Source organism: Protopterus annectens, chromosome 3.part1, assembly GCF_019279795.1.
Source record: "Protopterus annectens isolate FY-2018-M chromosome 3.part1, PAN1.0, whole genome shotgun sequence".
Lineage (NCBI taxonomy): Eukaryota > Metazoa > Chordata > Ceratodontiformes > Protopteridae > Protopterus > Protopterus annectens.
The window spans coordinates 959,768,060-959,774,059 of record NC_056732.1 but is presented as its reverse complement, the minus strand read 5'-3'; positions in this window follow the sequence as shown (position 1 = coordinate 959,774,059).

Genomic DNA, 6,000 nt, shown 5'->3' with positions numbered 1-6,000 from the left:
ACCCATGTCCACAGCATTGCTGTGCATCTGTTCAGCAACCTGGCATGTACTGTGCTCCATACCTCACGGGTGTACACACCATTGCAGGATGTGTCTCTTTGTGTCAGGTGTGTTTCTGCTGCTGCTCACAGCCTCTGTGTGTTCCTGGATCATGTGTGGACACGTGTTTAGTGACTGCTTGATGTGTATTCACATATGACATCATCATCACATATGTCATCATCTGTGGTGCATGTATGAGTGGTAGATTATCATTAGACCAACCACAGAGACATTGTACTGTACCTCTGGTGAGTGTAGAGACCATTATTGACCATGATTTGGCCCTGGATGATGTTGCCTGTGGTACACAATGGTTCATAGGTGAGTACTTGTCTATTGGTCCTAGGGCCTACATAAGCCTAGCCACAGAGGTTCCCTGCCATGCACCATCCACTAATGTTATTCCCCTGTGCCCCTGTCAGGCAGTGGCACACACATGCTACCCAGGGTGTATTCCCCATTCCCCATCCAATTGCCAAGTGTTTCTGTCAAGAGGGCCAATGAGTAGCATTGCCTGTCATGTATGGGTAATCTATTCCAAAGGTTGGTGATTCCCCAGGACAGGGCCCTATCCCCCCAGTATGTTCTGTGTAATGTGTTGATTAGGTTTAGGTCCCTGGAGCGTGTGTTAGCAGAGGGAGTGGGATGTCATTATATGTAGCATGTTCAACTGCTCTGTGTATGACATAGCTGTGTATGTTGGGCAGATGTCAGCTGTGCCTGGGCAATGTGCACTGGAGTGAAGCCACAGTTGTCTGAGATGGACTGTGTATTGCATGTGTTTGAGGCTGGTAATCCCATTAGTGAGGTGTGTGCTGTGTCAGTGTACATGTACAACATGCATTATGGGTAGGTTTGTTAGATGTGTACATGCCTTACACCTTAGCTATGACATGCACAGTGAATTGCCAAGCATAGCCTTAAACCATACTCACCGGCATCCGGCTGCTGCCTTGCTGGTATCCCAGAGGTACCTACACTGACATGGGATAGAGTTGATGTCAGTGGCCACAGCTGGGGAACTAATACAGGGTGGCTGCAGTATTACAGTACAACAACAGCTGAAGTCCACAGTACTACAGTTTATACATTACTGCTTATCGGTACTACACAGCAACATACCCCACATCTCACACATGCATGGTCTACCTCTACAGATGCATACACTACAGTAGTCTACTGATATGCCCCGGAGCCTTTCCTGCATGCTCAATGTGTGGTGTGTGAGTAGTACCCACTTCCATGACCATATAAGTCTGGAGTTCTTGCGGGTGGGCGGGTGCTACCAGGCTGATGAGCAGCTCCTCCACTCTGGTGAGGGGGCTGGATGTTAAGGCCCCCCCTGTTGCAAGGTGGTCACCTTGCATGGCAGCGGCACAATGTCGTACTTGCTGGATCAGGTCACTACAATGGTGGCGGACCTGCTCATGAGTTCGGCTGTGAAACCCCACCTCATTCACCCTGTGGACCATATCAGTCCACATGACTGTTCTCTCCTGCTGGTCCATTATTGTCCGTAAGAAAAGCAGCTGATAGTTGTGGATGATGCTGGTGATGACGATCTCCTCCTCAGTGGCACTGTATGCAGGGTTTCTCGGGTGTGCCATAATCCCTGAAAGACATAATGATGGAAATATGTCTGAGCAACTCATATGTCAAGTTTACCATAATGCAATATACATATCAGTCTCCCACCACCATATCAACTCCAAAATAATGTTCAAACTACGCTAGTGGTATGTGCCAGGTATGTGTACCATTGGGCCATATATTGTATTGTACAACACTTTCTGCTATGTGGTTATAGACATGCTCCCAGTGGGGACATTAGAGTTGCAGGGCTGTTACAGGGTATTTCACCTGCATGCCATTGTCACTGCCACTATGTTTCCACATATGCATGTGGTAGGCCTGCTATGTGATTACTACACATCTGCCATTCTGTCATATTGGGTATATCTATGCATGCTGTTGGACATGTTCTGGGATTGTGTGGACTATTACAGCCCACATATGTTCCATGATAGTTACACACCAGTATGTGTAGGGGTTATTTGCCAGCAGGAACCCCACTCCAACCTAATGTGCACATGTTACCAGTCCACATCACGTCCATGGCCCACCATGGAACCTCATTATCTACTGTTCCATCACTACCTTCATGTGGAACCACCTCAGGGTATGGTGTCCCCCCCATGGAGCACGCACAGACATGTGTCTGCCACCCAGGTAGTTCATGGGTATTGGGCATAAGGAGGTCCACAGTGACATGGGGTATGTGCTACATCACCTGGAGGCATGCACTACACATACACAAGGTTTGACATGCATGTCCCTCTTGCCTCCCATGTGGGGGCTCAATGGCCTCCACATTCCAAATGTAACTAGCGGTTCACAGTGTTTAACCACCACATGTGTCATATATCAGCCCTGTATGCTGTCTTGTTTGTCACCCAACCAGACCTACATACCAATATGTGCCTAATACCCTTCACCAACATATATATCCTACCATCCCATGCAATTGCAATGTGTTTCCAACGTGGGTTACACACCTCACCCCACACTCCATCTTGCAGCCATGTACTGGTGTGTAGGTATGTTGTGTATTGATGTGTGATGTTCTCTCACACATGTCATGGCAGGGAAAATATTTTTACATGTATATATATATATATATATATATATATATATATATATATATATATATATATACATATATATATATATATATGTAGGTGGTAATCCATTAAGTATGGAAGAAGTAATTAGGGACCTGGGGACCCAAGCTGATAGCAATCTCTCATTTGACAACCACATGGCCAAAGTGGTTAGAAAAACATTTTATATAGCCCACCTAATTATGAAGGGATTCACATCTAGATCAGGGGAGGTCATCATGCCTCTTTACTCATCCCTCATCAGGCCCATAATTGAGTACAATGCCCCTTTTGCGATGTACCTTACCAGACACCTGCAGCAACTGGAAAGACCCCAAAAGTACCTCACCAAGAGGATCAAAGGGCTCAAACAGATGCCATATGCTGCCAGTTAAACAAACTCCAGCTCTACTCAGTGGCATACCGCCTGCTCAGAGGCGATCTGTGCCTGACGTATAAAGCCATGTTCAACTCGGAATTAATGGACATGCTGCACCTCAGAAAATCCAAATCCCATCGAGCTACTCACTCGAGAGACTTGAACCTCAGCACTGAAATAAATAGGAAATGCTGGAGGGACAGATTCATAACCCAGAGGCTCCCTTCACTCTGGAATAAAATCCCAGTCCAGGTTAGGCAGAGTCCCTCATTGACTCTCTTCAAGAGGAATCTTGATGAGTGGATGGGAGATCGTAGGGTTTACCCGGTATCACTTCTGTGTCACTGTTAGAGAGGCACAGTATACTAACCTCGAAAAAGGGCATAGCAAAATTAATTTAAAATGGGTGGCGAAAGCCAAACACACTCTGGCTAGGCTCAGATAGCCTAGTATGAACCTATGAACCTATATATATATATATATATATATATATATATATATATATATATATATATATATATATTTATATGTGTGTGTATGTGTGTTTATATATATATATATATATATGTATATATATATATATGTATATATATATGTCAATATATATATATATATATATATATATATATATATATATATATATATATATATATATATATATATATATATATATATATATATATATATATATATATATATATATATATATATATATATGCATATATGTGTAGACATCATTCTGTGTTGTTTATATACCTATATAAATGTATAACTGTCCGAGGTTCTGTACACATACACAGCTGTGAATATGTATCACACATATATGTATCTGTTTGTGGGGTGCATATGAACATCTGGACCACAGTCATGTACCCTCTTTAATTCACAGCTGAATTGTTCTGCCTTGCTGCAACACAGACAGGTGTCACATGTAAACACAGACTAACATTAGGGGGGTATATATGGTGACAAATTTTGGATAAGCATATTAAACTGCTATGGCAGTTGGGCATGCTATGCTACACTTTAACATGACTGTCCTTCAGGTGGTGTGGTCTCTCATCCATGTGTCTATCATTGTGGTATTAATAACCCCACCAGCCATTGGCCACATTAATTTACAGGGCACAGATATCATGGGTCACATCTTTGCCATTCACTGCCCACAGGGACTGATACTACTGTACAATGCAGTTGTTGAGCACAACATCATTACAGGAACAAGTATTGATGGCACATATACATCCTTTCACAGTATACATCCTATTATTCTGTGCAATATACTACATGCCAATAAATACATATCTGTTTCACATACCTGTTATGCTGTTTCCACTGTAACACAACCCTAAGCTTTGTGAACTTTCTTGAAGGCTTTTTTTTTATTCTCTCTCTCTCTCTCTCTCTCTCTCTCTCTCTCTCTCTCTCAGTCTCTCCAGTAGAGTGATTGAGCTGGTTTGAATAGATTGCAGCATGCTTTTGTTGGTATTGCACATGATCAGGTGGTGGCCTCTGCACCAGTCAGTGTCTACCAGTTACTAATTGCATGCAGCCTGCTGTGTAGTACTTCAGATAACCACTGTCATGGCAACCCTGTACTATAAATTGCTGCCTTCTGTGGGTGTTGTCCCCTCACCTTTACTGTATGGATGACATCCTTCCTGTGTGTGGACATCAGTGTTACAGACAGCAGGAAGCAATACCTCTTACAGCAGAATCTGCAGACACAGGCCAATTCCACATTTGGGTAAGGTTCCAGACCTACAGACTACATGAGTAGTGTTGTTGTGTGCAATGTATCTTGCTGTTCTTACAGGGTTTCTGTGTACGTGGTACTTTTTCATGGAATGTTGCCTGTCTGCGTAGCTCTCAACTGTGGGCCTATCCATATTATCCAAGGGGGGATTGGATGTTAGGTTTTGTCTGTGCACCACACAGGTATTGTCCCAAATATATCTGTGGCATTCTGTCTGTTGAGTGCTATCAGTACATGACTACATCCATTTGTATTTCAATGTCGTATCCTGGCTTAAGGGTATGCTGCAATGAATCCTGTAACACCAGCAATTTCCAGGGTAACAGCAATAATGTAAATATGGCCCTATGTTCCTGTCTCTGTCCTCCACATATATGCCAGTCTTTGTCCTGCTGTGATACAGGAAGGGTTGTTAGGTAATGGCCTATCATTATTTGCTGCTAGCATTACTGCTATCATCCCAGTCATGTCATGGACTCCCACACCAACTGTTGGGACATGTCCATATATATGGGGCCAACAGCTGGAGAACACATATGTGCCCTTGTATATTCCTGAGGTAGGTGTGTGGTACACAGTGTTCCTTATCCTTGTACGGCCTTTTATGGAGGGGGTGGGCGGTTCTATGCATTAACCTAGGCTATGGCACCTTTTCAGTGATATAACTGTTAAGAAGAGGGTCATTCAGTGTGATAGTAAGATGTTAGGTTAAGCAATGGTATGTACATGATACTGTGACATTAACACAAGTGCTAGGGCTTGACTACAGGGTGTAATTGGAGGCTGCTGAACTACATCTGTAATTGTTGATTGTTACGTATCCTGAATGCAAATCCAGTTCCTACTGTTGTACTAATTGAAGGCCTTGGCCTGGACAGTATAGTATGGTATATATACACATTGCTTGCATCTACTGTTTTGTGTGGGCCTTGCATTCATGACTGATTATGTATTTCAAACCTTATGTGGTCTCAGTACTGGCATACATTATTGTATAGTACAGGAATAAAGGTTATCTATGTATGCATACCTGTGTGTTGTGTCATGTCCTTTGAATTGTGGGTGGGTATATGTTTAATGTCATTATTCTCATTTGTGGGAATGGTTGCCCCACTACACATTTCACAGGTGCCAGTTGAAGGGCTTGTGGCTGAGGGATATAC